This window comes from Crinia signifera, chromosome 1 (assembly GCF_055691185.1).
Source record: "Crinia signifera chromosome 1, ASM5569118v1, whole genome shotgun sequence".
Taxonomy (NCBI): Eukaryota; Metazoa; Chordata; class Amphibia; order Anura; family Myobatrachidae; genus Crinia; species Crinia signifera.
The window spans coordinates 60,590,086-60,616,357 of NC_139217.1; the positions used below are offsets into that span (position 1 = coordinate 60,590,086).

Genomic DNA, 26,272 nt, shown 5'->3' on the forward strand with positions numbered 1-26,272 from the left:
TTGTTTACTACTTAATAAAAGCTTTGCCACCAATGACTACTGGGGAAGATAGTTATCGCCTATTTACTTAGGACAACAGGTACCACTGACGCTTCAATCTGAAAAACAAAGTATGTAGTTTTTTCTTTTTTTTCTCTTGTTTTGCATATTTTTTTATATATATATATATTATGCTGATTGTGCAACCAAAAGCCCAAATACCAGCAGGTGTGACCTGGGTTCCCGTATGTAACCACATTTACTTGAACCAGTGTTACCTGGTGGTTGAGCATTCCGTCTGTGCCACCTGTGACGTTTTATGTTAAACAGGTGCAAAAAATATTTTCTTTTGATACAATAAGTGCGTTTGGAACTTGTTCTACCTGCAGGTGAACAGGAATATTCATGCTAGTCCCAGATTAAAACAACCAGGATAAATCCAGTTTGGTTCTACATCTGTAATCCCTCCCAGATGCTAGTATGACTTACTGACCTCAATAGAATAGGATGTAAGTCTGCAAGTGCTTCTGCAAAATGTTAAATATGACTCAGGGCCTTATTCTAGTTCACTCTTTCTGACAAAATCCTTCTTAGATGGACAAAACCATGTTCACTGCAGGTGGGGCAGATGTAACCTGTGCAGAGAGAATTAGATTTGGGTGAGTTATTTTGTTTCTGTGCAGGGTAAATACTGGCTGCTTTATTTTTCCACTGCAATATAGATCTCACTTTGAAACAAAACCCCACCCAAATCTAATTCTCTCTGCACAAGTAACATCTGCCCCACCTGCAGTGCACATGGTTTTGTCCATCTAAGAAGGAATTTGTCAGAAAGAGAACTAGAATAAGGCCCTTTATCACATAAAAAAACCTAGTCCTCTCCAGTATGTTGTTGCTGGATAGAAGGGGGGAGATACTGTAACGAGTTTGCTCCTATAGCAGAGAACCAGTCTCTCCGGGGAGACAGGCTTATTGTACAAAGTTACAGTTGCTTCAAATTAGCAATCTTGGCAAGTGGCGGTGAAAAGGAGTGGGGTTTAGTGTAGCAGGGAAAACTTCATCATCTGCAACTTGTAGTCTCGTTCTTCACCAGAGAACACATTCGCTGTCACTGTGGCTGGAATCTTTTACAGGATTTACAGAATTAAAGGGCTTCGCTTCTCTTACAAACTTATGGGACAGTTTGGCTGTGAGGTTTTTCCTGGGATGTTGGATGACAATATTCCAAGATAAGGTAAGAATGTAGACCTATGTGTCACATGGATACTGGATATACAGTACATTGTTAAGGTGACAATTACAGATGTTTATTAACCCAATGTACTCTTATGCAATGCATACAGTACTGTGCTCTCACTTCTAGACCCAGGAGCATGAAACTGATGCAATACTAGACTGGAACCACAATGGAGGTGTATGCAAAACCTTACACTGTTTTTATGTCTGCAGCTAGAGACTTGTTTTGCAGAACGCCTCCAGACTAGCATACAGTATACGCAGGCACTCAGTGCATCGATAACATAAAGGAGTTGGGACTGTTCTGGGCTGTGACCATTTCAGCTCCCAACTTCTTTAAACAAATCATTTCATTAAAAAAAAAAAATTCTCCAATTTGTGTTACTTTTTTTTCTGTCAATAGAAGTGGCACAAGGTAATTGGCACAGCGATCTCATGTTATTACAGGAAGAGACAGTGGGGTAGGCTTGTCCCAGCTTCCTGGAGGTAAGATATATATTGGTGCCCCCAAATAGCTCAATCAGTAAGGTGTCTGTCTCCAGTTAAACAGGTCAATGGTTCTAATACAGGGTGTGACACTTGCAAAAATGATGTTAGGAGGGGGGAGTCAGCCACAGAAGCAAAATCAACTGTTTTCAATTATCTGATTCAAAAGTTGAGGAGAGGTGCCCCCTTGGGAGCAGGAGCCTGGCAGCAGATGACTCCATTGCCTCCCAGAGTTACACCTCTGGGAATAAGCATATCTCAAAGGGTCTACATTTTTAAAGTAGGTAAGTTGTGATCTATGGAGTCAGAAGAACTCTGCGTCAGGGGAAAATGTCTTGCCCTGAAATAATGGCTGATATTAATGGGCATGTTGGTTGTCACAGAGGCAAAGGTAGTGGCAGGTGGCAGGTGACAGGATACCACTGCAAAGTAGAAATGGGCTATTTAAATAACAAAAGAAAGGAAGTATTGATTATCAAACTGGAAAGATCTTTGCACCATTTTAAGCAACTTTCTCATGCAGATCTGGATGGGTATGACTATGAACAGGTGGTGGCTGCAGAAGTGTGACTCCATGATTTCACCCTGACGGATACCCACTGCTATAATTTTGCATTACGCAGTGGGGGCAGGGGTACCATTGAGTAAACTGTAGTGTATGGTGTCATCTCAGCCCCTCCCCTTACACTTAACAGGGGAAGTGGGCGGGATCCAGGAGAGGATCTACTCTCCCAGGATGCCAGAAGAAATGTGAGAGTCTCCCAGAAATTCCTATTCCCCCACACTTGTGGGTAACGGGTGATTTATGTATGTCTCAGATGTACTAAGGGACCGATTCTGGTTCAGAGGGCGGGGTCGGTGGCGGCGCTATGAAGGAAATTGAGGGAGAGAGATAAAGTAACAACCAACCAGCTCCTGTCTCTTTTTAAACACATGGAAGTTAGGGGCTAATGCTTTAACAACTTTCAATGCATAGTACATCTGTGATCTGAGATGTGCATGTATGTAAAAATATCATGCAACTCACCTTATGCTTTATAATACCGCCAGGAGAATAAAAACAATCAAGGGGTTTGCAAGTTACAATTTCATTTTTTTTTTAAGTTTTTGATGACAGTGTGAGACAAGTTAGACAACAATTCACTGTGTACAGTTGTATGCTAGTGTCTATTGAATTGTATTAAACTTCCTGATCTGAACCGCCTGATTTTAAATTCCTGATCTGAACCGCCTGATTTAAACTTCCTGATCTGAACCGCCTGATTTAAACTTCCTGATCTGAACCGCCTGATTTAAACTTCCTGATCTGAACCGCCTATTTTATTTTTTTCAGTTACGCCAGGTAAATATTTTTGAGATCGCATCATATTAGATCAAGATTATAATGGAGCATTGGCATTTAGCACTTCCAGATTATACCATTTTGTAGATTGGAAACATTTCCGGAGGGCTTCTTTCATGTTGACAGTGTTCGGACATATGGGAGCCAAATATGTTTCTTTTTTTAATTTCTTAAAGTTATATAGAAATGTTTGGCATAAGGTTTCTTCCATTGCCAGGGCCGGCACCAGAAATCTTGGGGCACAGTACACGGATATCACTGGAGCCCCCCAACCCCGCCCCCCTTGAGCAGCAGATTTTTATTACATTGGTTTTTAAATGTGTTTTTTTTTTTATTGTTACAAACATGAATATTCACTGTGCTATATACTAACAATCTGCTGCACTACTGCTGAGCGCGGTGGCCATAATGCGCTTCTATATTACATTTACATTGCAAGGTGAAAACAAGTGGCTGAAAGGGGTTTGGGTCAATAGGTCGACAGTCAAAATGGCAACATGGCCAATAGGTCGCCATGAAAAAAGGTCGACAAGGGAAAAGGTCAACATGAGTTTTTCATTTTTGTGTGTCTATGTTGACATAGGTCGATGTGGACAACGTATAAGTGTGCTGTGCCCCTCGCATGGTGAGCGCTCGGACGTGGTGCCTCGCTGAGCTTGGCACACTATTGTATTCTCCCTCTGTGTCCACTGGGGGAATACGGTCAATACATCAACTCTATTTAGGTCGACATGCATTGCGTCGACTGCCGATGGCCAACATGGCTTAGATCCACACATTGAATAGGTTGACATGGCCGAAGTTGACAGGGTTGGAAGATTGACAATAGGTAAGTCAACAGTCAAAATGTCGACATGATTTTTTTGGGGAGCTGGCATGTGCCGACGGGCGGTATTTAATGCCCTATCATCCACTACGGCGTGGTGGGAGAATAAAATAGTATGTCAACATTCGGGACAAAAAAAGTGAAGAACTTAGTAGACGTTTTTTACTATTGACCTTCCCATTGTCGACCTAATGCTTGTGTCAAGAAAATGTAGGTAACGGTGGAATAATTCTGTCATTCCTGTTTGCTTGTTGTTATATGATACATTTTGTATTTACTTTAAATATCAAATAAATATTTGTGATCGAATTACTGAGCCGATTCTCCACAGTCGTTAATCTGCCATGGCTGAAATATAATTGGTTTATTATTATTATTATTATTATTATTATTATTATTATAATTTTATTTATAAGGCGCCACAAGTGTTTCGCAGCGCCTAACAAAGGAACAGTACAGGGAAACAAAACTTGGCATAACATTGAAAAAGTAACAAAAATAGATTACAAATAAAGAGCGCCACAATTCAATACACATTACAGCAGAAATGTAAGTAGTGAGGACTCAATCAACATACAACTAGAGGCTTAAGGCCAATGACGGAGATGAGTATGTCGACGAAGATGGTCACTGAGTGTTTGAGTATAGGAGAGCTGTGAGTGACATGTGAAGAGAAGTGAGCTTTGACAACAGGAGGGAAGAGGGCCCTGCTCGTGAGAGTTTACAATCTAGTAGGAACGGGAGACAGACAGATTACAAGAGGTGCAAGCAAGTGGGTGGTGGCTAGATAGCAGGATGTAAACAGGCAAGGGGTCGGAGAACCAGCTAGTTTATGCAGTGGAAGGGTAAAGTTTATGTGTATATTTCGAATATAGAGTATGAAGCCCAGCAAGGTTCTTATTGTTTGGTCTGATGTCTGTAATCGGGAAGCTGGAAACATTCCTAGAATGTCAGCATGGGGTGATAAGCACATTTCACATAGAGAATCGATTTGACAAAGATCTCTGAACATAAAAGTAAATGACATATTTCTCATGTTTAGTATTCACAGTAGTACTGTAAATGGTGAAGGCATATTGAATAATTTGACTGTATTCCGTCACCTGTAGAGTGGAAGCTCTTGCGCACAGAGCCCTTGTAGTCTCTGTGTAAATACATAATCTGCCGGTAGGAATTATTTGTACAGTTGTTAGTTTATCTGTTATTGTCCTGTAGATCACTATGTCCTCTGTCATTTTCTGTATGTTTGACTAATTACCCAGTACTAGGATTGTACGGGAGGGAATGGGGAAGTGGGAAAGCACCGGTGCACAAGCCTGTCGCACTAAGATCAGAATCACAATATACAGATGTGTCCACATACTGTACATCTTTGTTTTATTGTGCCATGTATGGCACAATTTGTCACGCCTTTAGAATCCATCTACTTGCTACAAAAAAAGTGTTATGCCATATTGAGAAAAATAGCAAAGATGTATGTGGACACATCTACAATCTGTAAATCCACAATAGTTACAATGAAGTACAGTACCTGGGTACATTTTATAATGGGTGGAGGTGCTCCCCAGAGAGTAAAAATAACTAGTACTTGTAGAGGAAGAAAAAAGTACTCTCTAGTACAGGCATTCCTAACCACGGTCCTCAAGGCACACCAACAGTGCAGGTTTTGTAGATATCCAGGCTTGAGCACAGGTGACTTAATTAGTATCTGAGGGATTCTGATTAAACCATCTGTGCTGAAGCCTGGATATCACTAAAACCTGCACTGTTGGTGTGCCTTGAGGACCGTGGTTGGGAATGCCTGCTCTAGTACCTTTTTCTTCCTCTACAAGTACCAGTATTAGGCTTGTAGACAGAAGTCGTCTGTGAAGCAGAATCACTCCCAGAATTGGCCACAAGCTTGGGCCTGCCGTGTGTCTCAGTGGCCCTGCCAGATGAATGTTACTCTACTCTAGCAAAGATAGGGAACGAAGCGCAGTGAAGGTCAGACAGCTCCTGTGCTAGATATTAATTCATTATTTGGAGCAGGGGTGGCCAAACCTGTCCTCAAGATCTACCAACAGCCCATGTATATCAGGCAACCTGTGGATCTATAGTAGGAATGAATGCAGCAGGTTTGAAAATGTGACAGTTAGTAATGACTACAGCTGTGCACCAGCTAGGTGACCTGGGAAATGTGACAGTTAGTAATAACTGCAGCTGTGCACCAGCTAGGTGATTTGGGTCATGTGACAGTTAGTAATGACTACAGCTGTGCACCAGCTAGGTGATTTGGGTCATGTGACAGTTGGTTATGTCTACAGCTGTGCACCAGCTAGGTGATTTGGGTCATGTGACAGTTGGTAATGACTACAGTTGTGCACCAGCTAGGGGATTTGGAAAACGATGACCGTTGGTAGATCTCAAGGACTGGTTTGGCCAGCCCTGATTTGAAGGATAGGTACTGTAGGACAATCTTTTACGGCATTTCAAGAAATTAGTAAGGCTGTGGTAAGGATGCAGTAAGGATGCACTAAGCTTCAAAAGTGATAAAATGGAGAGGGATAAATAACCAACCAATCAGCTCCTGACTGATATTTTTCAAGTCTCTATTTTTATCACTTTTAAAGCTTAGTGCATTTGGCCCTATGAACAAAGGGGTGTGCACCAGGGCCGTATTTGTCACTAGGTCTGCGAGGCCCCACCTATTACAGCAGCATGGCCGAGCAGGCAGCAGCGAGTGATGAGAGCCGCCACCTTCATCATGATTCCTGTTATCACTCGCCACTGCCCCCTCGGACATGCACATGAATCACGGTCGGTCATGCGTCCCAGAGGCTACACCACTCACTGGCTCAGGCTGAGCTGAGCCACTGCCCCCCGGCACCTATTGGATATACTATACACACAGCCTATTGCCCGTATCAGGATCTGCTGGTCCCAGTAGGCCGGCAGCAGAGCAGCAACAGACCTGGAAATGGCAGCAGTCCTGTTAGGGGATTTAACTTTTTTTTTTTTTAGTGAAGGGCGCACAAATTTTAGTTACGCCACTAATAAGGGGATCTGCTTCATAATGTTTTTTGCCCAATGATAACAGAAATGAAAGGGGGAGGTTTGAGAGACTTGGAGTCCGATAAACAGAAAAACAAAGTATTAATCAATCAGCTTCTGCCATTTTACTGGCTGTGTTTGAGAAAGCACAAGAGCTTATTATTATATACTTTATCTCTCTCTTTTAGACATCTCTCCATGGGGGAGATTCTCTAAAGCAGAAATGCGGTAAAAACCCCGTTATCTGGGTTTTTACTGCATTTCTGTATGCTCTATGGCCCCTCCGCAGTGGCAGCCTATGGGCTTCTTACCGCAGCGCTGTGTGAGGGATCCGTCATGGATCCCTCCCAGCATGCCCTGCGGCCGGCGCCATGCTCTGCACGTGCGCAGATGGACTCCCGGGTCACAGACCCGGAAGTCCAGCACCGCATCACAAGGGACAGCTCGTATCGCAAGAGCTGTCCCTTGCGTTAATGATCGCATATGTTAGAGCACATGCAGTCATTAAGAATGCAGTGGCCGGCGAAGGGGGGCGATAATGGGCAGCAGATGTTAGAACATCCCGCCCCATGTGTACATTTATCCCTGGGAGCGTCAGCATAATAACCTTTACATTACATTACTCTCTGGCCTGGTAACATGTAGTACAAGTTTTTGTAGTACATATTATAATATTGGGACGTGCTGTAATCATTGTTGAAAAGAGACATAGGAATATTTCTTAAATGTGAATGCTAATATTGGTCTTGCTGTTTTATTAGAGCTGTCAGGAGCAGGGCCGGTGCAAGGCACCGGAGCGCCCCAGGCGAGTCGGGGTGGGGGCGCCCTGGTGCCGGGGGGGGGGGTGTACCTGTCCTGCGGCTGTGTATATAAAGCTTGCGGCGGCGGGGGGTCCCTGCAGTCAAGAAATAACGAGCGCTATCCGCCTGGCTATGCGGAAGCGCTTCTGTTGTGAAAACACTGGCCGCACGGCGCACGCTGATTGGCTGAATCTCAGCCAATCAGTGTGCGGCCAGTGTTTCCACAACAGAAGCGCTTCCGCGTAGCCAGGCGGATAGCGCTCGTTATTTCTTGACAGCACGGACCCCCCGCTGCCGCCGCAAGCTTTATATACACAGCCGCAGGACAGGTACCCCCGCGGAACGGGGGGGGGGGGCGAAATGCCGCCCTCCAGTGGCCGGCGCCCTAGGCAAATGCCTAGATTTGCCTAGTGGTGGCGCCGGCCCTGGTCAGGAGGTGAACAGTACCAATCCCTTTCCAAACAGGGCCTAGCATTCTAGAATGTGGCCAACAGCAACTGAGCAGCTGTGGTAAAGCTGCAAGAACACATAGGAGGAAAGCGTTGTAGATGTGGATCATGGATTGTCAGGATCTGATGCTTCTGGATTGTCAGGCTCTGCTGGAGGGTTGTCTCCCTTCATGCTGGGCTACTTAGATTGAAGAGTAAGCAAACAGTAATCACAGACGACATACAACTATAAGTGACCCTTTCCTTGTACATATGCATTCCCACCTGCCAGTCCCATTGGTACTAGCCTCACTGACACAACCAATTAGCTCTTGGCCGACTTGGGCTGAGAACAAAATACAAACCTGGACACTAGTTAACATCCTCACATACTGGGCCTTATTCTAGTTCACTCTTTCTGACAAAATCCTTCTTAGATGGACAAAACCATGTGCACTGCAGGTGGGGCAGATGTTACTTGTGCAGAGAGAATTAGATTTGGCTGGGGTTTTACTTCAAAGTGAGATCTATATTGCAGTGTAAAATTAAAGCAGTCAGTATTTACTCTGCACAGAAACAAAATAACTCACTCAAATCTAATTCTCTTTGCATATTGTTACATACCGCCGTCCGGGATCTGCTGCACCCGGACGGACAGCAGCTGCGGCACGGAGGCTGGAGGCGGGGGGCGTTGCTAGGCAGCGTCCCAAGCCTCGCTCTGAGGACGGGCGTCGGGGCGTTGCCTGGCAACATCCCCGAACTTCCGCCCGTTAGACGGGGAACACGCGCGCGCCTGAGTGACGTCAGGCGGCGCGATTCTCGGATAAATAGCCGGCGTCTGCTGGGCACAGACGCCGGTTATAGTTCTTTGCTTTAGTTAAGCATAAGCTTGTACCCGGTCCCTGGAGCTATCTTTCCAGCTCTGTTCGTGCTAGCTTCTTTGCTCTCCTGGTTCCCTGCTGCCCAGCCGGCTCCTGAGGATATCCTGTCCTAGGCCAGTGCCTGCGTCTGATCCACATTTCCCATCTGCTTGTGGGTCACGTAAGTGCTCCTTTGGAGCCCGGTGTTTCTATCTTTTGCTATTCATTTGTCCGCCGTGGCCTTCCCCCGCCGTGGGGCCCGTCTTTATTCTTTGGTGTCTTTCTCTCAGCTGTTCCTCCTGTTCTGTGATCATCTGTCGCCCTAGCTCCCGTTAGGCAGGGGTGTACCCCTCTTCATCTGCACCCGGCTTTGGGGAATCACTTGTCTAGGTGTGCCCCCATTCTGAGATTCCCCTTTGTATCTCTGTTGTCTGCGACTGGGTCGCGATCCCCGTCCTTGGCCTGGTGTCGGTTAGTCAGGGGTCTCTTCCAGCTAGGTCCCTTAGCCAGTCATCCTTTTGAGATACCCCCTGGCGATCGCTCACCCCTTGTCATTACGTAACACCTGGCTGCATCGGGGTCAGAGCCGGCCTAACTGGCTCTGTCGAACACAGCGGCTACAGGCGAAGCCTAGCACTTGCAGGGGTATTCCATCTGCCCGGGGGACTCAACAGAGTCAGTGTAGGTTTCGCTGTGGCCGTCCTAAACAGCGGTCCCAGCTACGGGCTCACGCCTGACCTATAGTCATACCACCCAGAGCCCTGCCGAGTTTTGTAACACATATTTTACATCTGCCCCACCTGCAGTGCACATGGTTTTGTCCATCTAAGAAGGATTTTGTCAGAAAGAGTGAACTAGAATAAGGCCCACTGTACCTAAACATGGTGAGTTCAGCGCTGACAATGTGTTTGAAGGGGAAGTGGCTGGATGGTAATCAAACACTGTCTTGCATGATATCAAATGGCGTTCCAGAGGCAGGGCTCAGGCAAAACTCAAAATTCAAATAGGGAAACCCCAGCAACTGCCAGTGAGTCAGTTTGGAATTGCAGTTGGTGGCAGTCAGTGTGGCTCCTCTATTTGAATTTTGAACTGTGCTGCAGCCCCCCCCCCCCCCCCCCCTCTGGAGCTTTTCCACACTGGTCAGCCCCAAAACCTGCTGGGTTGATATGGGATGGGCTAACACATGTGGTCACTGTATGCTTACCTCCCAACTTTTGAAGTTGGGAGGTCGGGACGTTCGCGCGGCGAAGTCGCGCAAGCTCCCGAAAAGGGGGCGTGGCGTCAAAAAAGGGGCGTGGCCTCACGGGGTGACGCGAACTCCGGCCACGCCCCCGTTTTCGCCGCTCGTCGGCGCTGAATAGACGCTGTGCGCATGCGCACAGCGTCTATTCTCGGCAAGCTGGGGGGGCTCCCAACTGTCTCCCCCCCACCGCGGGACAATGGCGGCCCCGGGCGGGACGCGGGAACGTCCCCGAATATCGGGACTTTCCCGCTGAAATCGTGACAGTTGGGAGGTATGCTGTATGCACATTTTCTAAGACCGCTGTACATTAATATTGCACTCTGTCTTGCCTGTAATTACGGGAGCACACATCATGTATGTGCACCTGTCCTGCAACAAAGGGCCCCCGGAAATCCTATACGAATGTTGGCAACTGTGGTACTGTAAGCTGAGCCTGCAGCACATTGTACAGCAAGTCCCTGAGAGTCATGTCCGGCCAATAGAACACTTTGCAGACTAAAAAGAATTACAGGGAACATTAGAAATTTGCTGATGTTCTGCAGAGATAACACTAGGAAGTAAAAATACACTGTAAATGCTGCAGTATTAGGGAATGATTGAACACACGCTGTATACCCTCACCATGCTTCAGCACAGACGGATAGCTTCTCTCCACTGCGCCTGCCACAAGTCACTGTTCCCAATCGTAGTCCACGTGGATAGCAAGCAAATGTAAAATATCCCATAAATTCACCATCGGTACCTTCATGCTTAAACCCTTAACACTTAACTTAAACTACACTTATCTATAAATAACGACACGGACACAAGTGCTGGCGTTTCAAAATAACGAATGTCAAATTTATTTTGACAACAAACTAAAGACTATAATATTGGTGGCGGCACTAAAGAACGGTCAGATCAAAGAAAAAGGGGGTGGGTAGGGTCACCATAACATTCACACACCGCTGGTGACCAACTCTCCCAGCCAACCACCGGTGTCGGTGGAGGCAGCCATCTTCCGTGCATAGAAGTATGGCTCGTGACAATCGATGCCTGGAGAGCGCACCCACTAATGTACACACATTCCATCAACACAGTTGACCGTTCTTTACCGCCGCCCAAAGAAGAAATAGAGACAGAAAATAGGGATGGGTGGGGGGGGAAAAATTCCCAGAGAGGAAGTCACTCTCTGGTCAGCAGACCCTTCTCTCCCCTCTAAGTCCTCCCACTGCCCCCATTGGCTGCCAGACGCAGCCCTTCCCCTCTCTGTTCATCAAGCCAGCATGATAAGCCCCTTCAGTGATTTATGTCACCTCTAGCTTAATCAGCCATCGGTGTTCCTTAAATTCACCATCGGTACCTTCATGCTTAAACCCTTAACACTTAACTTAAACTACACTTATCTATAAATAACGACACGGACACAAGTGCTGGCGTTTCAAAATAACGAATGTCAAATTTATTTTGACAACAAACTAAAGACTATAATATTGGTGGCGGCACTAAAGAACGGTCATATCAAAGAAAAAGGGGGTGGGTAGGGTCACCATAACATTCACACACCGCTGGTGACCAACTCTCCCAGCCAACCACCGGTGTCGGTGGAGGCAGCCATCTTCCGTGCATAGAAGTATGGCTCGTGACAATCGATGCCTGGAGAGCGCACCCACTAATGTACACACATTCCATCAACACAGTTGACCGTTCTTTACCGCCAAGCTAGGCCCTAAGCCGCAGCACCGCCACCAACAATAACAACGCTCAGCACTGATTCCTCAAAAACAAAAACAGATCCTCTAAAAACATTGCCATGCCCTCCGTGCTCAGGTGCACGCCATCCGCCCTATACAGCTCTGCTCTCTGGAAAACGATGCCATCATGTCGGATGACACCCCCCCCACTTGCCAACACATATCGCTCCACAGCTGTATTTACTTTTTTACGAGAGCTATCCACCCGCGGGCAAGATCGTGCCGATCTCCAGACACGCCTGGGAATCATATTTGACCAGACCAGTTTACAAGCCGGCCATGCCTGCGCAACAATATGAAAATCCCTGATGATGAGGGACCGTAACTCCAGGGTCGTGCATTGCCCCACATCATTGCCGCCTAAATGGATGATCAGCACCCTGGGAGTGCCGTAGCTCTGCATGGCCCTCAACAGCTGTTCCTGCAAGGCACACCAGCGCATGCCTCTCACACCCAACCATCGCACAATACTCGCTTCCGGATACATGCACACATCCGAGGCCACCGGCGACCTTGAGGCCCAATACACGAAAGAATGGCCTATGACCCACACGCTCCTGACATCCTGCCGACCTGCAACAGGGTACAATACATTAAGACCATTCCGAACAATGCAAACTGAAAAACACGCATACAAGAGGGGGGAGAAAAGATAAAGTTTTTTGGACCATGGCACCAGATCTTGAGGCACAAAACACACAAACCCCCGGAGTAAACTATCAGTTACGCCATGACAAATTAGGGATCAGCCAAATTGTGCCCCCGGGGGAAATGTGAACACACCTCAAGACCCCCACAGTAGGTTGACGAGTGCTTATGCATCCAGTGAACCATGATCCGGCAAAGTGACAGAGAGAGTTGGCCGAATGTACCTGCGAAAGACTGCGGAGCGCCATCGGCCCAGAGACTGAATCTCTGTGTCAGAGCGGCCCCCCGCAGCTGCAGACGTAGCAGCCCCGATCCTAAAGGAATGAGACCCAAACTCCTTTGGATCGAGGCCCAAGGCCCCCAGCGCCCGGCCCAGGACATGGCAGAACTGGTACCTAGTGAGCGGTGACCCGTCCTCATGCATCAACCACGCACCCGGGCGGTCGGGGCGCACCTGTTGAAAGGCCAAGGCCATCTCCACCGGGCACACCCCTTCCGCCGTACCTGGGAGCAACGACAGCCACCGCCCCCTCCCAGTCTGGTCCGTCTTGGACCGTCGCATATGACACAATACAGAATCCCTTTGGACCACCACATCGGTCACGTCCAAAGGCGACGGGGCATTCCTGGACGGCGCCACCAGCTCCCCAATCCTAAAGGCCCCATGATATGCCATTGCGTATGCCAACCGGAACAGTAGGACCTCGTAGCGAGGGTAGCAAACGTCCCGGAGGGCACCCAGCAGCGGTGGGAGCAGTGCAATATCAATAGGCCGCCTTCGGTCGGAGACTGCCGGAGTGGCCCGTTGCCAACCCCTCAATGCTCTAGAAACTAGAAAAGACTTAGATGGGTCAGCACGACCATACAAGGATGAGAAAAAGGAGACCCCGGACAACACCCGCCTAACCGCGGCAACAGAGAAATTCAAAGAATACAGGTGCCAAACAAAAGCCACCATAGCCGCCCTGGGCGCCTTACCTGCCTGCTCGGAGGAGAGCCTGAATTGCTCCCACTCCTGCCACCCTTCTTGGTAGCATCTCAGAGTCCTTGGTGCGATGGCCCGCATGGCTAAGCCCTCCATGCCGGCCTGATCATCTGCCAAACATAAGGGGGACATGACTCACCAACGATGTCTGCATCGGGGGCCAAGGTGTGAAAACGGGCCCAATCCCCCCTAGATAAAGCATCCGCGATCGAATTCTCCACCCCCGGCACATGCTTGGCAGTGAATTGGATGTTTAACAGCAAGCACCGCAAGACTAAGCGAGACAACAACCTCAATACAGGGAGCGAGGAGGAGCCCTGACGGTTTATCGCCTGAACCACCCCCAGGTTATCGCACCAAAAAACTATGCAGGAATTCCTTAGTCTATCCCCCCATAGCTCAAGGGCCACCACAATGGGAAATAATTCAAGCAACAGCAAATTGCGCGTAAGGCCCTCTGCGACCCACTCCACGGGCCATGGCGCCGCGCACCATGACCCGTGCAGGTAGGCCCCAAAACCAATCCCTCCAGCAGCATCCGTGAACAATTCCAATTGGGCACTGCTACGCCGAGGAGCCGGCCATATCAATACCCCATTGAACTGTTCTAAAAAGGAACTCCATATTTTGAGATCCCTCTTTAGCTCCGCAGATAAACGCACGAAATGCAACGGATGCCGGATCCCTGCCATGGCGCGTTCGAGTTTTCTGCAGAAAACCCGACCCATCGGGATCACTCTGCAAGCAAAATGCAGCAAGCCAAGTAGCGACTGAAGCTGGCGCAACTGAAGCTTACCCGCGCACAAAGCCACTGAGACCACCCCTTGCAGCCGTTCAAGCTTATCAAGGGGAAGCCTGCAGCAGCCGGCCAGCGTATCGATTTCTATCCCAAGGAATGATAGGCGGGTAACTGGCCCCTCCGTCTTTTCCACTGCTATGGGCACCCCAAAAAACTCAAACAGCCGCTGTACAACACCCAACAGTGCCGCGCAACGTGAGGACCCGGCCGGGCCCACGCATAGAAAGTCGTCAAGGTAATGTGCCAGGCCCCACTCCCCCGACTCCTTCTGCGCGCACCAGTGCAAGAAAGTGCTAAAACGCTCGAAATAAGCGCAAGATATCGAGCAGCCCATGGGCAGGCACCTATCCACGTAGAAACCCGTGGGTAGCCGGAAGCCCATGAACCGGAACGAGTCCGGATGCAATGGAAGCAGGCGGAAGGCCGACTCAACATCAATCTTCGCCAGCAACGCCCCCGCGCCAAAATTTCGCACGATAGCCAAAGCCTGCTCGAAAGACTGATAAGTGACCCGGCACAACTCCTCAGGAATTGCGTCGTTCACCGATGAGCCTGGCGGGTGAGACAAATGCTGAATAAGCCGAAACTTACCCGCCTCCTTTTTTGGGACCACCCCCACCGGGGAGAGCACCAAATCCCCGATCGGAGGAGTCCCAAAAGGCCCTACCATTCGCCCTAACCTCACTTCCTTAGCAACCTTTTCCAGCACTACGAGGGGCATGTCTATGGCTGACTTGAGGTTCCTGGGGGATTTCGTGTTAACTACGCCTCGAATGGGGAGGCGAAAGCCAAAACGAAATCCGTCTGTCAAGAAAGTCGCGCAAGGTCTGTCCGGGTAATCGTTCAGCCATTGGGCCATGTGATCCACCCGAACCGGGGAGGGGGCCTTACTGAGGAGCGCCTCCGGCGGCTGGCCTAGGCGGAGCGGCCCCCTGCCTGCCACGGTTGCAATCCCTGACGGGGTGAGGTCCCCAACACCGAGCGCAGGAATGCTTAAATCTACAGCGGTTTCCCAGGTTGCAGCCGACCCCATTAAAGCCAAAACATCTGCCCGCGGGTGCTCCACCCGCGCTACTCCGAAAGGGGGGAAGGGGTCGCCTAGCAACAGCGCCCGCAGCCGTAGGGGCGGGAGGAGCCGGAGAGGGAGGGGCAGGGGGCGTAACGGATGACGCTGGCTTCTTGCCTACCCAAAGCTCTACGTCTTTGCATCCGAAATATATGATGGCCGACCCCGACTGTTTGTGCCGGAAGTCCTCATCATACGATTTCCATGCTGTGCCGCCATCCGACATGAACATTTCATGAATCATGTGCATATAACGCACCATATTCATGTGTTCCTGCGGCCTGGTCTCTAGATAGCATGCGGCGAACATAAAGAGCCCCGCCTGCCATCTATGGTAAGTGCAATACGCTGCCTCCCCTATACCCCCCTTTTTCTTCGCAGCGCGATAGTCCTTCTCAGCCTGCGCAGTCATAGTGAAGAAACTCACAAATTTTCCTTCATTGATTCGCTCCTGAACGCTCCTGCGCAAACCCCTGCATACTGCCGTATAATCGCAGCGCACCACGTTTCCTTTTGGGAAAAGTGGTGAACCCGAGCTCCCGCTGTTGGAACGGGAGTACCTACGGCGGCGTCTAGAATGCCGATGCCTCCGCCGCGACCTATGACCGCCCTCCTCCTCCGATGTCACGGAATTGGACCCGGAGGAGGAGGAGGAGGTACGCGACTTGCGCCTGCGCCGCTTCGCCTTACGCGCTGACCCACCTGATGTTCCTGCCACCGCTACTGCCATCGTCTGGGTCGCTGGGATGGACGTGCCCCCGGAACCGATCATCGGGCTGGATGTTGACGCCTCCTCGGTTGGCGTAGCCACGGGAACAGCCGGCATTGGAGTAGGCATAGCATTTTGTGAAAGAGACACACTGGGGAGCAGCGCAGTGGAACTACTTGCTTGCGGCCCCCCGGAAGGAGAGCTCGGCGCAGTCTGGCTGAGTAGCGGGACCAACACAGACACTAACTGCCGCCACCTGTCTTCTGCCTGCCCAGTCCCCCCTGCTTGCTGCGCCTGCTGGGCTGCCACCCCCGACCCTGTAACCCCTGAGGTGCCTCCCCCGACCGCGCGCCGAGGCAATAGCCTGGCTCTCCGCAGCCACTGCCTCCTGGCTAAATGTAAGGGGGACATACCCAATCTAGCCGGGGATGGGGGGGGATTCACCACCTCCCCAGTGTCCCCAAATTGTGCCCCCGCTGGTACCCCTGCCTGACTAGCCCTGCGCCCGCCCCCAGCCAACCTACTGGCCAGCCTTGGTATATTGGAGGGGCGGGCGGCAGGTAGAACCTCCACATTACTCCTGGCCAGCCTGCTGGCCAGGATGGGGATGCCAGATGGGCGCCCTGCAGCCTGGGCAGGGCTCCCGCCATGTGCGCCTCTCCCCCTTGCCAAATTATGGCGTGGCCTTGTGTCAGGCACCGCCGCCGGCCTAGCGCCCGCAGCGGCGCCTCTCCCGGCACCAGAAGCTCTTTGGTTGCCCCGCGCAGCGTTGCTGCGAGCCCCCCTGCCTCATCTCCCCCCTCCTGCTGCTCTCGCTGCGGCCGGGCGCCCGATGGCGCGCCTCGCGCCGGGATCGCCGGCCGCGTCATCAGTGTGGGACCCGCGCCCACGTGACGCACTCGCCGCTGACCGCTGGACGCCCGCCGGACTCCTCTGACTGCCCCGCCGCGGGCCTGGAGAGGCCCCGGCGGCAGCCCCGGCTATGGGTGAGTCCAGCGCGTCAGCCAGGCGGGCGGGGGGGCGCACACTCCTAGATGGACGGGGCATGTTAAGTCCCCGAGGCTAACCTCACTTCCTTACTGCCCACTAACTCACTAATATAGCTAGATAGAGAGAGAGGGATAGTACAGTTAGGTAGACAGGAAAGCTAAGGGAAAGAAAGATAGTTAGTATAAAGAATCTATAAGGGACAGTACAGGAGCTGGCAAGGCAGAGGTCTTACCAGTTCCAGAAAAATTCCCAGAGAGGAAGTCACTCTCTGGTCAGCAGACCCTTCTCTCCCCTCTAAGTCCTCCCCCTGCCCCCATTGGCTGCCAGACGCAGCCCTTCCCCTCTCTGTTCATCAAGCCAGCATGATAAGCCCCTTCGGTGATTTATGTCACCTCTAGCTTAATCAGCCATCGGTGTTCCTAAAACATGTGTAAAACATTTGCGTGTCGACCATTGTCATGTTGACCTTTTCAACCTAGTCGACCTTTTGGTATCTGTCAACCTTTACATACCTCCCAACTTTTGACCTGACGAAATAGGGACACTCGCGAAAAGGGGGTGGGGCGAACGCAAATGAGGGCGTGGCTTATGCTAATTAGCCGTGACCTCATTTTCATACGAGAATAGACGCTGTGCGCATGCGCACAGCGTCTATTCTACTAGATTTGGGGGTCTCCCAACTGCCACCCCCCGCAGCGGGACAATGCCTGCCGCGGGTGGGACAGCGGGACAGGACCCGAAAATCGGGACTGTCCCTCTAAAATCGTGACAGTTGGGAGGTATGCTTTACACTGTTGACCTTTTATCTATCAAGCTTTTGCACCATGTTTTGCAGCTACAGTTATGGAACACTCCAGGCAATAGTGTTTATGCCTAGGGATGTGCACCGGCCACTTTCAGTGTTTCATGAAACGTGTTTTGGATTTGTATCTCCAGCAGTGTTTTGGATCTGGATCTGTTCCAAAACACCACCCTTCAGTGTTTTGGATCTGTATTTAAAAAAAATAAAAAATCACTATTATTAACCTCAATAACATTAATTTCCACTCATTTCCAGTCTATCCTGAATACCCCACACCTCACAATGTTGTTTTTAGGCCAAAAGTGGTTCTTGTTCTTTCACTATTTTATCCTCCAAATTTTTGTTCTCCGTTATCTTTCTGGAGTTATAATGATTTGCGGCACAGGAGAGTGTACCCCTAAACCACACACGCGGCAAAGCCTGAAAAAAGTTTACAGATTTAAAATAACCCTTTTATTTTTTTTAGAGTGTACACTAAACTGTCACTGCACTTATAAAGGTGTGCCATTGGACTTACAGTATATGGCTGTACAATTGGACTTAACGGCTGTACCACTGGACTTATACAGCTGTACCACTGGACTTATACAGCTGTACTACTGGACTTATACGGCTGTATCACTGGACTTATACAGCTGTACTACTGGACTTATACGGCTGTACCACTGGACTTATACAGCTGTACTACTGGACTTATACAGCTGTACCACTGGACTTATACGGCTGTACCACTGTACTTATACGGCTGTACCACTGGACTTATACAGCTGTACTACTGGACTTATACAGCTGTACCACTGTACTTATACAGCTGTACCACTGGACTTATACAGCTGTACTACTGGACTTATACAGCTGTACCACTGGACTTATACGGCTGTACCACTGTAATTATATGGCTGTACCACTGGACTTATACAGCTGTACTACTGGACTTATACGGCTGTACCACTGTACTTATACGGCTGTACCACTGGACTTATACAGCTGTACTACTGGACTTATACAGCTGTACCACTGGACTTAAACAGCTGTACCACTGGACTTATACAGCTGTACTACTGGACTTATACGGCTGTACCACTGTACTTATACAGCTGTACCACTGGAGTTAACAGCAGCACCACTGGACTTAACCACAACACTAGACAGCACAGCACCACTGCATGGACTTATACAGCAGCACAGGATGCCAGCACTGGCAGCAGACAGCACAGTACCACAGGACTGGACTGCACTGGACTGCACTGGAATTCACAGGACACCACCACTGCAACCAGGTTGCCACCGCACGCCAGCTACCCAGAGAGACACACAGAGCCACAACCTCCCTCAACCCTCTCCAATGCCGGAGTGAAGATGGCGGCACTTGCGGGGGACTTATATAGAGTTCGGATCTCGCGAGAATCAGACGCCGGGATGATGAGGAATTGCCTCGTTTTGCACTCTGACCTTGGCAGGAATTGCCATCTCTACTTATGCCAAATAGGGAAACACAAAATGCCTTTTGTGTACTATACCTACAAAGAGTGGAGGCTCCAGAGATGAGGCTGCAGCACAGTTCAAAATTCATATAGGGGAGCCACACCAACTGCCAGTGAGTCAGTTTGAAATGGCAGTTTCGTGTCTCCCTATTGAATTTTGAACTGTGCTGCAGCCCCTCCTCTGGGCCCACTGCTGCTTCCAAAGTGAAATGGCATCTCTGCCTGTAGGCACAAAATATATCTCCATGTTGCCTCTAGACATGCAGGCATGCAGTACGGAGGAAGGAAGAGACAGCATGGTTGAGCAGTGGGGTAGTGCTCATGCACACATATCTCCCAACTGCCCTGATTTTCATGGGACATACGCGTTTTTGGGACTGTCCCGTCCGGTGTCCTGCAGTGGACTTAGCAGAGCAGCTGGCTTTGCATGTGCACAGCATCTGTTCACCGGGTGAGAGGAACATGGGGCATGGCCAGCAGCTTATAGAGAGCTGAACAGATCCCCCCAGTCACAGAAATGGGGCTTGGCTCGAGATTGCATCACTTTGGGCCTTATTCTGGTTATTGCGGTCCGTTCCGATTTCTTTCGGAAATGACCGAACGCCACGCACGGCGGACATTCTAAGAACACACGCCCACAGGTCGTCCGCATCCCTTCGGACGGACTCGCTAAGAAGAGGGAGTGTCTTCGGACTGCATCCAAACATGCATGTGCGGTGGGAACACAAAGATTCTGCGCGGTCTTACAGCGTCCGAACGGACGGGAAGCTGACCGCACGCACCGAGTTGGTGTATTTCCACAAACCTCACTAATCTATTCGGAACTCATGCTTCTGCAACATGACACACTTATCCAATTAGCCAACCTCATAACACATAGATTATTTTTAAATGTAATCAATTAATTCCTAATTGATAATTAAACACATTACTTGCACTTTAGATTAACCCTTACATCATGTTAAGTGTTATTACTTCATTGTTGCCCCTTTACCTGTCTTAGTGGTTCCAATTGAACCTGTGAAAAGAGTATAATTAATCACTAATGAGTAGAGGAGTGGGTTGTATTGTGGTCAGCTGAGAGTGCTTAAGGTGCGGCCGTACTAATTGGGTGATCCGAATGCCTAGCGCATGAACCAGTGCTCTCCGAGAACTGAAACTTGCTTTTGGACTCCGCAGATTTCTGCCATGTTAGTGCGCATGCACTCGGTGTCCGGTCCGAATGCACGCCTACCACTGTTCGTGCACTCCCACGTGTACGCCCAGATTTACGCCCAGTTTTGCCCACTTGGAAACCGCGCCCTTGTGTACGCCCACATGACGCCCATATTTCCCTAGGGAGTTCGGTGCACATTTCTAGACGATATTGGTCAGAACGAATGCGCAGACAGTACATTGCACATGCGCATTGCGTTGCCTACGCATTCGCAGATAGCTAAAAAGCGCCCTCCGAAAGAATTCGTAACGGACCACACCAAGCAGAATAAGTCCCTTTGTGACACAGTTAATTAATATAAATAATTCTCAGAGTCATAATTATTGACACTGGGGGGGAAATGTACTGCATCAAACCTTCTAAAGAGGACAGGTGAAGGTGTTGACCGTAGCATCCAATCATCTTTATGCTGTGCTTACTGACTGTACTGTATATAAATGAAAGCTAGAATCTGATTGGCTGCTATATGTAAGTTCACTTGTATTGTTTAGAAGATTTGATACCTCTCACTAGAACTAGAGCAGCAATACTTGATGATGTATTTCATCAACAGCTCTGTAATTTGCTTATGTAAAAGAATAAGTCGTTGGAAATGAAGTTGTGGATAAGTAATGTGGTATAACTTCAAATGTGAGATTTTCATCAGTGCATGTAATGGGTAAACCCAGCGTATGAGATTGCTTCATTCACTATTACTTCGGTTTGCATCGATCAAAGCAGATTTGCTGTGAACTCTCCATATGTGAATATGTATTACACACACTGGAATGTCTCTGTTCAACCAAGTCTAACATTCTTGGACGCAGAGTAGAATTCTGTAATCCACAACTTCCGTCCCCTCTGACACCGAGATTCCCTCCATTTTTTTTTTTTTCTAACCACAAGAGATAATTTTGTGATGTTACGACTTTCAGGCATCATGTTTGGAGCAAGTATCTAGAGGATGATGAAATCGGAAATTGTGGTCCAAGAACTCCAAATGTTTGCTCATGTCACTAGTGGGCAAGATATGAAATAGACTTTACTAAGTTACAGTTTAGTTTGCTCACAGAAAACTTTGGAAATTACTAATAGAATTTATTTATAATGGAGAAGTGATTTGTTTAAAACTATAGATTCTTATTTAGTGCTAGGTGCAAACCCAGTTAACCACAAGAGGTTCAATCCAATTTATTTTACTGCATACAAAGAAAATACAGGATGCATGTTTATGCACCAGTGGCTTTACAAGAGCTCTGCAGACCCCGCAGTGGCTTGGAGGAGCTAGGTAAGTTTGGGCACCACGGGGTCTGAGGAAGCTATTGTTAATGGGTCCACTGCTGCTGATTACCTGTTGCTGCTGGCCGCTGGTACCAGCAGAGCGTCCTGCTGTCTGCAGACCCAGCCCTCCTCCGGCTCCTGTTAGAATGTCACTTGCAAAAGGGCCGCCCCCCTCACAGCAGACAGTTATTAAGGATGCTAGAGGAGGCGGCAACCTCCTCTTGCGGTCTGCTGTAAGGCAGCGGCCATTTTGCATTTGACATTCTAATAGGAGGAGCGCTGCGCCTGGACCGCAGACAGGAGAATGGACCACGGACCAGGCATCAGATGCAGCAGTAATGGGGGCGCACATATTTTAGTGGGTGGAGGGGCGCCCAAAATTTAGTTACGCCACTGCACCACACAAAGGGGCAATGTACAAGATCTTGTACAGAGATACAGTGGAGAGAGATAAATTACTAACCAATCAACTCCTGTCATTTCTAAAACACATCAAGTAGAATGACAGTTATGAGCTAATTGGTTGGTACTTTTTCTCTCTCCACTTTATTTCTCTCCAAGCCTTGATACATCTTCCACAAATAATGGGCAGCTTTATTTTAATGATTTAGAGCTGAGCTGGGACATAATGGCTAAAGTGTCCTATGTACTGTATGTATCAGTGTACAACATTTCTACTGCCGGCCCTGTGTTCAGTGCACCAACATGAAACAATGCATGGGGATTGCTTCGTCCCCTCTTTCGCATGGCAAATAGTTGGAGAGCTGTTATTGGATGTGCTTCAGTTACAATTACTCCAGTGATCTTTACCGGCATCAATATATTTGTCTGCAGTAATTCTGTTGAGAATGACCGTGCATTCATAGTCACACAATTGGGACTCGGGGGCTAGGCTGTGGCACCCTGGGGATGTGACCATGTTGGTGAGCAGGACCAAACCCCAATCAGCTCCTATAGTAACTGTCATTTTTAAACCACAGCCGATAAAATGGCAGTTACTTAAAAGTAATTAGAAGCTTGGTGATTGATCATGTTCAATAACATAGGGGGTTATTCAGACATGATCTCTTCTCTGCTGACCTGTGCAAGGCTGTGATGAGCCGCCTGCGTTTAGCTGCAAATCGTCAGCCGCTCACCATCTAATGATTTTTCCAGTGTGGTGCAGTCTGTGCGTAGCCTAGGACTTGGTGGCTGCGATAGTATCAGGCTGTTTGAGGCGGAGCTGACATCACACGTCTTCCCTAAAACCGCCTGGACACGCATTTTTCCTGACACTCCCAGGAAATGGACAATTACTACCCGCAGAAGGGCAACCTGTGAATTAACTTGCACACGGCTAGCGATCAAAAAAGTAGAGATGTGCAGGTTCGGATTTACGCGGATCTCAAACGAGATCTTATTGGCTCTCTGGCTGTCTCCAAAAGCCAATAAGATCCCGTTTTGAGATCCGAGGAAATCTGAACCTGCACATCTCTAAATCATCTCTATCATTAGATCTGAATAACCCCCGTAATCACACCCCCAGTTAAAAAGCCTCAAAACTATAGGGGTAAAACCAGGGTTGCCGACTTTCAAATGCTCCTCTCCCGGAGAAGCCCGGAGAGGAGACTTTCATTACCCATTTGGGGGGCGGGGCTTGACTGTGATGTCATTAAGCCCCGCCCCCATTACGAGTGTGACATTTTCGCTCCGCCCCCTCCTCTGAGACCCGCGGATTGCGGCATTTAAATGCCGGGATCGGGGGGCTCAGTGGGGGTCCCCCTGATTCCTGGAGGGTTGGTCACCCTTCCGGGGGGCCGGGAGGGGGACCCGATTTTCGGGAGACTCCCGGTAATTCCTGGAGGGTCGGCAACCCTGGGTAAAACTAATTTAAATGATCAAATTTACTAGTATATAAAACACATACTTTCTGTCACTTCCAGAATTTGTGGGAGACAAATATGGGGGAGGTCTCGAGGCCTGTGCTATAGTGGACAAGGCTTTGCAATGATATTACCTTGCTATGGGTGGGGCTACAATGCATCATATTTATAGTCACACTCCTGCCCCTCCCTCTTGTACCTCTCCCGATACAAGGTCTCCAGAAGGCCTCCCAGCTATGGTTGGGAACACTTGCTGGAACGTTAAATATAAAACCTGTCTTACCGTGTGCGTGATGTACACAGCTTGCTAATATATGTGTGCTTGTATATTCGGAACACTAATTATAAGACCCGAACACACATATTGCTATTATGTGCCTAATTTCCTTTTACGCCGACACAGGCCACATTTTATTATTAAAGCAAGCATTAATTCCAGATGTCTTTATTTTTTCTGAACTCAGCGCTTAAAACAGATCATCCTGTCTTTATACTGTAGATTACTTTGGAAAACCCAAAGCCATTCCAAAGCTAAATTCAAACCAACTTTCTTTCCTTCAGAGAGACGCAGAACACGCTGTTCTCATTTATCAGGTGGGCCATCCTGCAGAGTGACATGTGTGCGACATATGGCAATGTCCGTGCAGTCTCTGACCATTTGCATACTTATCCTAGAACATACTGTTGGTTCTCATGCTCGGCCCTCAGGACCACAAACTGTCCGCGTGTCCCAGGTCTCCTCAAGGAATCACAAGTGAAATAATTATCTGCACCTGTGGATATATTAAAATGTGTCAGTTAGTAATGAGTGCACCTGTGTACCTGCTGAGTGAGCAGAAAAACATGAGCTGTTTGGTGTCCTGAGGGCTGAGTTTGAGAACCATGGTATAAAGAATAAATTACACTTTCTAATTTATAAAGAAGTTTCCCAGGATGATTTTTTGTCTTCAAATGTTTCCTACATACAATACCAGTTTAATTTAGTGGTGTCTATATTGATGTTCACGCTAGGCTGTTTTAGCTGCGCCCTGCCTGATTAGCGAAATCCTGCTAAAACAGCCGGGCCCATCCGTCCCCGCGGCAGCTCTCCGTACCGCCTGGGCAACCTACGTAGGTGCCAGACATGCCCTCATGGGGGGGGGGGGGGGGGGGGGCACCAGAAACCTTTGGCGGCGGGGCGCAATATTTGAAGTTACGCCACTGACTACACATCTCAGGATGCCCTGCAACAGTTTTGCTATGTGGCCATGCTAAAACTGTTACAGGGCATGCTGGGATATGTAGTTGAACAACAGCTGGAGGGCCGAAGGTTTCCCATCCCTGCCATAGATACTGACGCCATATATAATCAATATATAATCAATAATATCCAATAGCAGTTCAACTAGTGTTATAATTGCCTGAATAGCTTTGTATATAAACAGTACAGAGCCTTTACCCTACTTGGCTACTTTTGAAAAAAAATATTTCAGGGAGATTGTGAAGGTGGCATCTAGAACCGCAGTGGGCGTGTCCTTTTACTTCTGAGAGGTGTGTCATAAAATGACTTGCATCCAAATGTAGATGAACCCCAAAGCAGTTAGTAAGAGCTACTGTACTTGTTGAAGAACAGACACTGATGAGTGTGACGGCTTTTTCATGTGTTGGGTTTTACACGTGGTTCCATATCATACTTGCCTACTTTTATAGTTGTCTCTCCAGAAGATGCCTGGAGAGAAAACACTTTGAGGGGGCGTGGATGAGGCCAACATCACTAAGCTCCTGCCACATGCCATACAAACGCTGTGATTTGTGGGTCCTCGGATAGGGGCGGGACTTAAATGATTCAAAATGATGCTATTTGCATCATTTTAGCCCCGCCCCCTCTCAGCAGACACGCAGATTTTGGTATTTGAGTCAGCGGGGATGGTGGTGGGGCTCCAGAAAGCAAGTGTGAGGCTGGGAGGCAGACCCAATTTTCGGGAGCCTTCCATCCATTCTGATTTGAAATGCATGTAGCCATAGGGATCATTGTACCTTATGCCAAATCAGGCTTCGGGAACTTCAGGCTTTCAGTCCCGAGGATCGAGCGCAGTGTATGCACTCAGCACCCCCCCCCCCCCCCTAAAGGCAGGAATGGGGATAAAGCACAAGATGTACGTCACGTTCATATTTCAGGCAAAATATTTTATTTTCCATTGCACCAATGCGGAACACTGCTGAAATGGTATAAAAATAGCAGAGAAGACTAGGCACTTTATGTATTGCTTATACGAAAGCCAAGAACAATTTAGCAAGATGAATTACAGTTTTCCAGTAGCACAATTCATGACAATTTTAATCAGTACAAAAATCATGGACTTCCTTAAGTTTTATCAGTTTATAAATACAAATGATTGATGATAACACAGCAGGCATTTAGATTGGAAAATAGGGGGTCTTATTATCATTGGCACCAATGGGGGCTTCATCAATGGTAAATCCTTATCTCCACATAGTGCGGCAATTT

The 26,272-nt window shown here is 48.6% G+C and overlaps 1 protein-coding gene across 1 annotated transcript in view; it reads left to right on the top strand.

Moving 5' to 3' along the window:
- The first annotated feature begins 979 nt into the window (after positions 1 to 979).
- C1QTNF7 (C1q and TNF related 7) overlaps positions 980 to 26,272 on the top strand; it is an 89,868-nt gene continuing 64,575 nt past the window's right edge. Inside the window, exon 1 of the mRNA XM_083156209.1 lies at positions 980 to 1,213. The gene's annotated coding sequence lies outside the window, so the exon portion shown is untranslated. The remainder of the gene's footprint in view (positions 1,214 to 26,272) is intronic.